The following is a 12,597-nucleotide window of genomic DNA, read 5'->3' as shown; positions in this document are numbered from 1 at the left end:
CTCCCCGTCTCCTGCTTCCGTCTCCTCGGGCAATTCGGTTCCGGGTTCCTTTCGACCAGCGGCGAAGACGTCCGATGCTTCCGGTGTTGCTCCGGCGTTCGCGCCCTTCTGTTCGAAACCTCGCGTTATCAGCGCCGTCGTGGAAGATGATTGGTCATCTGATGACGACGTCACTGCCGAAGGCCCCGCCTCGGGGTAAGCCCAGGCGGCTGTGGAAGGTGCACGAACATCCTGTGTCCGCCGGGGCGGAAACGAAGAAGGACAAACATCAGTAGCAGAGTCGTGGCAGGTAGGAACCCCCAGAACATCAGTATCAGAGTCGTGGCAGGTAGGAGCCCCCTGACAGCCATGAATGCACAACCTTTAAGATTTCTTGCTTTTCATCCTCTTTGTGCAATGTCCCCTCCTCCGAACATTCCGCTGAAGAGCATGCCCTACATGGGCTACACAGGGTCATGGGAAAGAATCCTCTACCAAGATCTTCTCTCCTTGGAAGAATGTTGCAGTGAGTAGATGGGAGATATGCAAATGGATTGTCCCCAGGGAAACATGCACCCAAACCTAAGTTCAAGGACAGGGTAAGTGGGAACTGGCAAATAGGTCACAGCTTCCATCTGGTAAAAAGGAGGATGCTTGTGAAAGAGGAGGGTGAGAATAGTAATAGGACTGATTATCTAGAAATTACAACATATTCTTGAAGGTCCTTTAGGCTCTAAGTCTGCATCTCTTCGGTCAGAGAGGAACAACTTGGATGAGGAATGAGGAATGAGGCACAGCTCCCTTTAAGCCAGAGAAATGGATGCAAATATAAAGGCACTTAGGACTTGCCAGAGCACCCAGAGTTGTCTTGATCTGGATAGCGGCCATGGAAACTGGGTGCAGGCCAACTGCAGCAGCAGGGTGTGACTGTTAAATGAATGAGCTGAATGGTGACTGAACCTGGTCCTGTTAGCATGTTGGCCACTCAGCTCAATTGCACTTGTGGCAATAGTTCGTAGGCAGCACTCCTCTGGGCTCTAATGAGGAGTAGTGTCAGCATCAAAATGATCTGTTCACTTCTCTGAGACTCGTTAAGGGATCCCGCGCCATTGGAGCTTCAAAAGGAGAGTTTAGGCTTATTTTTTAGCCAGAGGGAATTATTCCGCACTATCTTCCATGTTGTGAAAACACCACAAAAAGTAGTGTTCATACAGGTCTTTGTGTAGGACACTGTAGGCCAGGTCCAGCCAACAAGCTATGACCCATCATCATTCCAAGTCATTTGATCCTCCAGGTTCAAACTTTGAACCAATGAGAGAGATACACTCATTAGAAATGCCTTTGGGGAAGCAGCTTCCCTAACTGCGATGGAGTGATCAATTCCTATCAGAAAATGACTAGACTGGATTAGACTTGCCGACAGGACAATCTGACAGTGCCAGAAGGGCTGATCTGACAGACTAGTGTATGTGCTGTTTTTTGACAGTTTGTGGGCCTATTTTATGGTCTGATGGGCTGTGTTTTTACTGTTTATTTCTCCGATTTTACCACAAAGATTGCATGCAGCAAGCACAAATGCATACAGTCCCCCTTACTTTGCAAACCACCGATATAGCTTGTCCTTACAAGTTTAAAACTGCCGTTATTTTAACATGTAGGTAATTTCTTGAGCTATCGGATTCTCTAATGTGGATCACTTTTAATTTGGTGCTCTAAGCTATTTTATGTCCTAGACCGACCCCGCGGCTAGGGAGACCTTCTCTGGAGCAAAACTCGGTATTTCACTCAAACAAAATTGGAAACAAAGAACAGGAGATGAATAAGAGTTTGGGCATGAAGATGGCCTCTATTGGCAATACTCATCCTCCATCTGCCAGCTGTCATTCTCACAAAAATAAATGTTTCCAAATAACTAGGGGTAACGGTACTGACAGGTACATGGATAGTTACCAATAAACATTTACCTTTTGCATACATTCTGTTGAAGGCAATAACTATAACAGCATTTTATGTTCATAATATTATATAACATCCCGATAACATAAAAAGAAATAAACACACAGAACCCCAATTGCCTGCAAACACTTTGGACTAAATTTGCGAATGGCGACCAGCACGTGTCTGCCCTCGGTACAGCTATTACACCCCAAACCCTATAATATACTTCCACAAACCAGGAGTGTACAAACTAGGCCAAGAGGGGCCACTCCCTTGTGGTTGCAGGGCTAGGAGATCTCCCTTCTCAGGTATATCAAAGGAGTGCAACGAGGGGCCACCAACTCACAGGTTGAGGGGTCGTCACGATCAGGGCTACCGCCAACTTGTGCAAAAAAAGAATGGAAAAGTCTGAAATTTGTCGAGGAAAAAGCAAAACTACAGCGGTAGCCCAGCTGCGCAGTCTGACAGGACTATCACCCTTACAGCTGTATTTCCTGAAAAACAACTATTCAAGGAAGTTTAGCTTTTAATTTAGTTTGAAGTGTAAACCAGTGTCCGATTTGCAAGCATTTTGCTCTTTTAGAGATAACTCAGTTTTTCCTCATAATATGAGATTAGCCAGGTGTAAAGAAGTGCGTGCAATTAAGAAACGCAGACACGTTTCTATTGCACAGCTGTTTACAACTGACCCTTCAAAGTGTTCTCTTTATGCGCGAATCCTAAGAGTGGAAGGAGGGTAATGCTTGCAATTCAGCACATTCAAGCACATCTTCTATTACATCGACACATACTATAACAAACATTCGAGTTTTTACTATATCAAGGAACAGCCTGTGTTGGCGTCTCTTACATGGGGCTGGGTATTGCATTGGGTTGTAATACTACAAGAATATAAAGCACTCTGGGAAAAAAGAATGATTAGTCTGTCCCTGCAGCTGCAATAAATATTGATGAAATATAGCGATAAGCCATCAGGCAGTAGACATGTACACTTAAATTGCATGATTAATCTGGATTCCTTTGCAAAAAATACTGTTAAATAAGTGGGTTATCGTGGTAGAAATTTGGTTTGAGGGTAATGCTAAAAGTGGAATATAATTAAGACTAATTAAGTCGGAGGTCTCAATTGCAAGCAAATAGAACATTAGAGAAAGAGTTTCAGGAGCAGATGTGCGGTGACTTAAGTACAGATAATATTACAGATATTATATAGGGCATGTGTTGTTGTATGTATGCGGAAATATTCTGCATTACTTATGACATGAGGGACTTAACAATATATGCTTTACCTACATATTAGTTAGGGTATAGATCAAAAATATTTTACTCCAGTAAACAGAGGGGTTTATATGGAGATTTAGGAAAGCATGGCCCAGAATCACTTTCATATGCAAAGGAAACAATTGATGGACGGAATGCTGGACAATGCAAACACTCACCCCCAGTCACAAGGATCTGGGTTTAGTCCATCATTCTTTTGCTCACCACACCACCCCAGTTTGGACCCAGCCATATGCAAATCAGTCTTGACCCTGCTCCTTATGGGAACAGTCCAGGCTGAACTGTTGTGCCAGGTCCTCACTGGACCTGAAACAAGAATCCTGGGACTGGTTTCAAGCCATCACCCTTCCTCAGCCAGGCTAGCTCGAATCCAGTGGTGTAGTGAGCATGGAACCCAGGTAGGGGCCTACCCTTCCCACTTAGGGCGACATATGCAAAAAAAAATTGATGGACGGAATGCTGGACAAAGCAAACACTCACCCCCAGTCAAAAGGATCTGGCTTCAATCCATAATTCTTTTGATCACCACACCACCCCAGTTTGAACCCAGCCATATGCAAATCAGTTTTGACCCCGCTCCTTATAGGACCAGTCCAGCCTGAACTGCCAAACCAGGTCCTACATTGACCGGAAACAAGCATCCTGGGACCGGTTTCAGGGCATCACCCTTCATCAGCCAGGCTAGCTTGAATCCAGTAGTGTAGTGAGCACGGGACCCACGTCCGGGCATACCCTTCCCACTTAGGGCGACATATGCAACAGAAACAATTGATTGACGGAATGCTGGACAATTCAAACACTCACTCCCAGTCACAAGGATCTGGGTTTAAACCATCATTCCTTTGCTAACCACACCACCCCAGTTTGGACCCAGCTATATGCAAATCAGTCTTGACCTTGCTCCTTATGGGAACAGTCCAGCCTGAACTGCCAAGCCAGGTCCTCCATTGACCGGAAAAAAGCATCCTGGGACCGGTTTCAGGGCATCACCCTTCATCAACCAGGCTAGCTTGAATCCAGTGGTATAGTGAGCACAGGACCCGTGTTCTCCATGCCACAGGAGTCAAGCGATCCTGCCTGTTGAGGGGGAAACCCCAAAACCGGTACTAGGATGCTTGTTTCCAGTTCAGGGAGGACCTGTCCTGGCTGTTTGGGCTGGACTGCTCCCATTGGGCGCAGGGTCAAGACTGATTTGCATATGGCTGGGATAGACCTGGAATGGCATGGTGAGCAACAAAATTATGGATTTAGGCCCAGATCTCTGTACTGGGGTGAATGCATGACATTGTTGGGCATTCTGTACATCAATTGTTCTTTTTGCACCAGAATCAATTTCCAACAACACATGTGCAAGACAGGCACAAGGCAAAGCAAAAATTATCAAGAAGAAAATAAAGCTTGCAAAAGTATACCAAAGACAAAAGTCGAAGTTGCACTGTGCAAAGTGACACTGTTTTGTGTCAAAATCAAAGTACATTTAAAGCAGGTGGAACTGGATGGCAGTCATGAAAGTGCTATGAGTTGTAACGCTAATGGATATTTGCACACAATGACAGATTGTGTTTTAGCATATGTGTAATTAGTGCAATGACAACACCTTTCACAACCAGGTAAGACAATAGGCAATAACGAAGCCCATTCCAAATCAACAATGAAACGACAATCTGCTGCCAGGAAACCACAGTGGGTAGCAATGGAGGGGGTATACCTTAAACACATGCACTTCAACACAGTTGTGGCCAGCACAGATTAGAGGTAGGGGGTGGGAGAGGGGGAGGGGGAGGACGTGGGGGGCGGGGGGGGTGGAGAGACGAAAAAAGAAAAGAAAAAGAAAAAACTACCTTTCTGACGCTTCCTTGCCAAGTCTCACCTCCGTAGTCCCTTGCTCGTCCTGAACAGGAAACACACTGGCCTAAAGAGGAGGCACAGCCAGGCTCCCAGTCAGCCTTAGCAGTGGTGTTATTGATCTGAGTGCTGTGGTTCGGCGCTCAGACACTGACTGGGAGACTGGGAATGTTTTTCATGCAGGCTGTAATGCAGCAGAGAACATGCAAAATGCGCATGACTGTTTGGCCAGCCTGAGTGGGCCAGCCAAACGGTCATTGCACACTTAGGAGGGTGTTACCACTCCTCTACTGCCCTGCACTATGAGGTGAGCAGCCCCGCAAACCTGCCAGAAGTAGGAGAAAATAAAATGATAATAACGCATTTCATTATCATTTTATTTGCCCTTTATTTCACTGCTAAAAAGCACAGGGGCGACACTACTCCACCTCAGCAGAGGAGCCACCAATGCTTCAGTGGTCGACAGATGAACCAATATGAAAGAATAAAATATAAAGACTGAAGGTCACTTTGCTTGGACTGCCAAAGGAACTCATTCAGAGAAATGAGCAACTAAATCAGTAAAATCATATTAAATATATTTGACAAAAATGCCTGTCCCTTGAGTCAACAACAGTTACGTCACATGCAATGCTAGCAAACTCAAGGGCCCTCCCACTGTTTCTTCTTTCCCATCAATTATGTATACCAAGACCTTTTTGTTGTGCTAGAACGGCAACAGTTTTTTCAGATTTGAGTTGGTACACACTTGTCATGATGACATTGGACATCAACATGCTCATTTCTGGCTTATCTTGGACTGCAACGTACAACATTTTCATAACAGATTATACAGTGTACATCCTGTTTATTGCATACTAATAACTATAACTTGCCTAAACCTACCAAGCATCATCATTCCAGTCCTGATGTCTCTTCAAGGTTGTTTTTATAAGGTCTTTTCTTCTCTTTCTCCTGTCCACCCTGTCTTCCTTTCTTGTTCAGCCTAGGAATACTTAGATTGTTCATCGATGTCATAGAATGTGCGGTGACTCTTGTCTAAGCTCAAGGAAAAAGCTCCTGGTCGGGCCTTCATACCATCTGCATCTTGGCCTACCAACTACCTTGACCCACCTACTTACCACCTCTGTACCTCAATTGAATGAATATACTTCTTGGAATAACTACCTGGACTCTGGTGAGGTATTTACTTGTAACATTTGTCATAAATAACTCTCCAACTGTTGTGACAGCTCTACTTCTGTCACTTGGTACGCTGGTTTGCAGCTTCGAGTCTTAAAAATTGCCACTGAATATCTGGCATTGTGTCCCCATGGCCATGACTGAGCAGCAAATGCTGTGTCTGCCCAGCTCTGACACTTTCTTATTCTTTTGTCTGCCCTCAAGTACCCCTGCATTAGGCATCCAAAGGACCTTGTCCAGGCACTTATCTCAAAAGTCCCTGCCATAAGACATCCCAAGGACCTTGTTTGGGAAATTGCACATGTCGCAAGAGTCCCAGCCGTAAGGCATCCCAAGGACCTTGTTCGAGCGACTGCCCTTTTATGTGCTTATGTGAAGATATTTCTTCTTAAACCATGTGACTCCATGCCCTCTCATCACACTGTGGCTGTGACTTCCGCCTTCTCTGGTGTGGGTGGATGAGATCAATTTCCTCCAGCGACAAAGCTGGGGACTGCTTTTCCCATTTGCCTTTTAAGCAGTACTTGTGCCCAATCCCCCCTATATGATTGGGCCTTTTGAACCCAAACTTCCTGGTCGCTCACTGGACTTTTCCTTTGCACACTCTTGCACCCGCTGCTGCAATGCCCTTTGTATCCTGTCCATAGAGGAGGGGTTAGCTGCTCTCCCTCTAGGGTCAGCTATGCCTCCCGGTCAGCGGTAAGGCTCCTTCCTGATCACACAGATAGCTTCACTTGGTGCTTTGAAGCCTATACTATCCACCTTTCTGCCTTGTGTTTCAGAAACACTCACAGTCATCACAACAGAAATTGTGATTCAACAAACCAGGACTCAGTGTGCATCTAGCCCAGGCTTTTCGATCCATGGCCAACTTCCCACAAGTCACTGGCGCCACACATTGCACCCTACACATATAAAAAAGGAATTGCCTTTAACCTAAAGGAATATGGACACAACATGTCTGTAAGTTATGAGGTGGAGCAAAACCTTACTACCCTCATCTTTTGAGAATAAAGTCCAGAGAAGCAGTTATTAAACACTTTTCCGTAGTCCTGTAACCCTTTTTTCTCATCTACCTTCAGCCCGTAATTGATGTATATTCCTTACTCTAGTAAGTTGCCTTAGATATGGGATATTGACAGCTCTCCATTTCCTACAAACTCATTTTTATCAACAGCAACACCACTTTTCATCAAAAAAATACTATTTATTATAAAAACACTTGTTAGACCAGGCCCTTTCTACAGGTTTATCCGCAAATCTTTTGCCTTTTGCCTCTGATTTTTCTGGCCCTGTTTCAGTTTGCTATAGGATTTACCACCACTGACCAGAGATTAAGTGCATATGCTGTCTGTATAAATTGTGACAATAATTGGTTATCAATGAATGACATATTTGTGTTTTCTGGTAAGTTCCTAGTAAAATGCATGGTGCGTGCCAGGGCCTGTAAATCAAATGCTACTAGTGGGCTTCCTGCACTGGTTGTGCCACCCATATGAGTAGCCCTGTAAATATATCTCAGACCTACTACTGTAGTGTCCGCATGCGCAGTTGTGAACTACCATGTTTGGCAAGGGCACTTACTTGCCAGGCCTAAACCTTTTGTTTCCTTACATGTAAGGCACCTCTAAGCTAGGCCCAAGGTACCCTCATGGGCAGGGTTTAGTGTATGTGAAAGATAGGACATGTACTAGTGTATGTGACATTCCTTGATAGTGAAACACAGTGGATTTCCTTTTTCACAGTTGAAAGGCTATCTGTCCCATAGACATATCATTGGGGTTGCACTTTACCATGTTTACACGTGTAACTTCCCATAGGGACAAGATAGGAAAATCAAGTTTGGACTCCCTGAATTTATTAACACACCTTTCTGTAAGGGGGGTTTTTAAATTCTATGTTTGAATCTGGCCCTTTTAGAAAGTGAACATTTTCTTACTTAACAATTCTGTGTGCCTCTGGCTGTTTGTGTATTCAGTGTCTGGTGTGTGAGTGACAGGAGCTGAGATGTGCATTCACTCTAGACAGCCACTGGGGGGGTTGAGGTGTGCCCTGCCTTACCTGGGTGACTTGTCACAGGCCTGAATAGACCTAGTCTGCATTTAGAGTAGTGGTAGGAGTTGTGATTACACCTAAATAGGATGTGTCTCCTTTTGCTCAATGCTGTCTCCGCCCCCGGGGGTATGCTGCACCAGTGAATGCAGAGCTGGTTTGGACTGGGTTCAGAGACCCTTGCCACAAAGAGAATAAAGACATTTTGGAGTATAATTATTAGACCCAAAACCCCGGGACTTGGGATTGCTTCAATGAACAAGAGGACCCTGCTAAGAAGAGCAAAGGATTGTGTGAGGAGCGCTACCTTTTCTGAGTGAAAGGGTGGGTTGGCCTGCAGTTGCTCCTTCTGGTGGAGGAAAAGGACTGGCTCTTTTCACCCTGATGTGGTATCCTGCTTGTGAAGAATCCCCAAGGGCCAGTGAGGCTGGCCGCCTCCCTCCCCTAGAGGATAAGTTAGGGGAAAGCTTGGACTCTTCTGAGCCCCCAACAAAACCACAAAGGAGAACTGGCACAGGGAGTCAGAAGGACCAGCTTTTGGAAGACTACACCTCTTTAGAGGTGAGGAAGGTTGTTGCAAATGCCCCTGGGGAATAGAACTGGTCACCAGGAGTAAAACGAGCCCAAGATCATCCAAATCAGCCCAATGTGACCCAAGTTATGCCCTTTTAAAGTTTGGCAACGTTTCCTCACCGGGAGCACATGGAGCTCCGCTACTGTTGGATAGGATTCCCCCGGGGTGGGCCAGGGCCTGGGGGAGAGCTGCTGTGGTTGTTCCATTGGGAGAGGGGGCGTGCATGTGTCCCTCCTCCCCATGCCTCCATCTCGCCCGGGGACCCTATCCCAGAGGCGGACTCATGGTAAAGGGGGGCATGCTCCTGTGTGCTTCCCAGTGTGGGGAAGAACCGTCGCGCTCCTCAAGAGTGAGGGGGAGGATTGCTGCCTCCCCCACCTGGTCCGTTCTCCCTGCTCACCATGCTTGTGCCTGAGGGGAGTAGGACGTGACAGCTGAGGACTGCAGTTTGCCCGCCATACATGTTACTGGCTCCTACGGCAGCATTCAGGGGGTGCTGCTTGGGGAGGGAGCTGGCAAGGAAAGCCGGGGTGGGTTCAAGGGGTGGGTTCAAGGGGTGGGTTCCCCGAGCTACCCTCCACCAAAGACCAGTGTTGAGGTGCCATGTGGGACTGGCACCTCCATCAAACCTAGAGAAACCTCGGGAAACAAAGCTTAATAGCAAGGCTCAGCGGGAGAGCCGATACTGATATTCACTGCACTCTGGAATCTCGCCCCATAATGCTTTACGGGGACTTGGGTTTGAATTGTATTTTTGCCCATAACTTTGCTTGGAGTGGTTCTAGGAGGATGGGACCACCACCGAATCGTTCAGCATTGTGTGCTCTTTATGTTCAAGCTATCTGCTTGGTTCACGCTCTAGTTTAGGGGGGTCCCAAAAATCCTCACCTCCCTCACTGTTTGATACATTTCCAAGCTTGCTTTTATTGGGGCTATGTGCTCTTCAGCATGTAAAGATAGATTTGCTTTACTAAAGTTATGGAAGCCAGGTATTCAATTGTGTAAAGCATTGGGTTTTGGTAAGATGTTTTCGTATTGGTGTACAAGTCAATGAAGAGTTTTATTGAAATGCTGTTTGCTAGATAGAATTATTTTTTGAAGCATGTTGTTATATTGTAACATTCACAATTGTTTTCTGATGTAAGGAGGGGTGATGCCTATAAGGGACTATGGTTTATTTGTATATTTCATGCCAAGTGATTTATGACTTTATGTGTCCCTTTGGGACAAGCGCACTCAGTGATTTCAGAGACTCTGTCCCTCACCACCCCTTGTTGTAAATATTTTTGTCCCCCCTAAGCGTGGAAGGGTATACTCAGATGTGAGTCCCTTGCTCATTGCACCATCAGGATTCAAGCAAGCCGGGCCGAAGACGGCTGAAATGCCAGAAACCGGTCCCCGGTAGCTTGTTTCCTTCCCAGTGTAAGAATTGGCTTTTGTAGTTTGGTTTGCCCTGTTCCCATCATGCACTGGGACAGGAACAGACTAATTTGCATACAGCCAGGTTCCGAAACTGGGATGGTGCAGTGAGCTAAAAAACGGTGTTGGATCTAGCCCTGATCTTTTGACTGGGTGAGAGTATTCTGTTTAATTCAGAGACTCTGTCCCTCACCACCCCTTGTTGTAAATATTTTTGTCCACCCTAAGCGTGGAAGGGTATACTCAGATGTGAGTCCCTTGCTCATTGCACCATCAGGATTCAAGCAAGCCGGGCCGAAGACGGCTGAAATGCCAGAAACCGGTCCCCGGTAGCTTGTTTCCTTCCCAGTGTAAGAATTGGCTTTTGTAGTTTGGTTTGCCCTGTTCCCATCATGCACTGGGACAGGAACAGACTAATTTGCATACAGCCAGGTTCCGAAACTGGGATGGTGCAGTGAGCTAAAAAACGGTGTTGGATCTAGCCCTGATCTTTTGACTGGGTGAGAGTATTCTGTTTAATTCAGAGACTCTGTCCCTCACCACCCCTTGTTGTAAATACACATAATTATTGTGCCACAATAATTTTCCTGCCTTGTTATTGATTCAAGTATCTCCCTGACCTGTCCCCCGTGATTAATGATTATTTTGAGGGAGGTTGTTGCGATACTCTTGCCCTGAGACCTATTTCACTTAGGCGGGTATCGGCCCACCAGTATGAAGATTATTCCTTGGCAATGCAATTTAGGGATCCTCTGACTTGAGAATTAATGTTCATGTAAACCTTTCTGATTATATGTATGCCACGTGCAAAACTACTGATGTTCCAATAAATGTCCAACGGGAAATTGCAAAGTTGATATACTGTTAAGGGAAGCCTTTAGGCCAATAGACTTATGTCTTTGTTCCATGTTGTGTAGACATGTCCTGAATAGATTTCTCAATGTTGTTCAGTAGACTATTGTCCAATATGACTTATTCTACATCCATTAAAGTATCCTCTGAACTAATCTTCAAGGTATTTCAATACTTTACCCTGCTCTGATCCAACTCATTTGTATTACATTGTGTTGCTCTTTTCAAATATTGGTAAGCACAGGCCCAGTTTTTTTTTATTCCAGTTGATGGTTACATAGGTACTCAGTCACCTGGAGGGTTAAGTCAATAACTGTTCCATGGGTGTTCCAGGTATATTCTTGTGTTCACAGACCTTCAGGAGCTTACCCTTGGAAATGCATGATATTCATACATTTCCAGGCACAAAGCTGTGATCCTACATTCATTACCATTTTCTTTCTAACAGTTTCCAAGAAAAAGTTTACAGTGCAACTTGCACTTTTATGTCAAATGCATTTTTTTCTCTGAAGTGAAATGCCATTGTAATCACCTTTACACTCACCTCATAGTGGAAGCCCTCTTGGAGAGTATTTCTAGTGCTCAGGCCTACTTTTTGTTTCCTACTGTAAACTTGACATCATTGTATACAATTCTTTTTCATTACACACCCACAGCAAGATTTTCCCGTAATTGTGACTAGTATCTCTGAACTATTTATATATGTATTAGGCTTAAGTAGTGTAGACATAGATTCAAAGGAATGTACAGCTGGTCACAATGAGTGTTTGTTTTGTTCTTCTGGGAGGTACATTTTAATCTCATGCTACCCGCCTGCTTAATTCCTGCCTCACTTAAATCGGCTATGTGATCGGGTGGAAAAGTTATATGGGTTGGGTTCAGGAGGATGGGTCCTTACAAACCATTGAAAAGTAATTGTTGGTGGTATAGTAATGTGTTTTAAATGCCCAAGGCATCTCAGACAGACATTTGACCTGCTTTCAGAAGGTGATGTAAATAGGAGAAATAGAGAGTAAAAATGTGCAGCAATCGTCACATAGTTTGCCCAAAACACATATAATACCTGCTAATTGCCCCGTCCCCTACAATGATATCAGTAATTGTGGAAAAAGCTAAATTACAGGTCAGATTCTGAGCTACTCACAATGAGGCGATATTTGGAGTAGGGATGCCACTTTACTCAATGCCATCAGGGGCACTCTTTACAGCTATTGGCTTTCATCTAACATTCAAATATTTTGTGAGGTTTTATAGTCTTGACGAGAAAGTCCTGAGAACTTAATGGAGTCAATAAGTAAATATAAAAAAATGTCCAAAGGTAAGTTTCACTTTATTCCATTTTCATCTTGTGCGACAATGGTGTAGATACATATACAGGCAGGCGTATATGCCTTTGACTTTCTCAGGGCTGTATAAAATGAACTCCAAAGAGTAGTATTAAGCCAGCCCAGTAATATCCATCGTAATCCTTATCA

This window comes from Lissotriton vulgaris, chromosome 1_1 (assembly GCF_964263255.1).
Source record: "Lissotriton vulgaris chromosome 1_1, aLisVul1.2, whole genome shotgun sequence".
Classification (NCBI taxonomy): domain Eukaryota; kingdom Metazoa; phylum Chordata; class Amphibia; order Caudata; family Salamandridae; genus Lissotriton; species Lissotriton vulgaris.
This window is presented reverse-complemented; position numbering follows the sequence as displayed.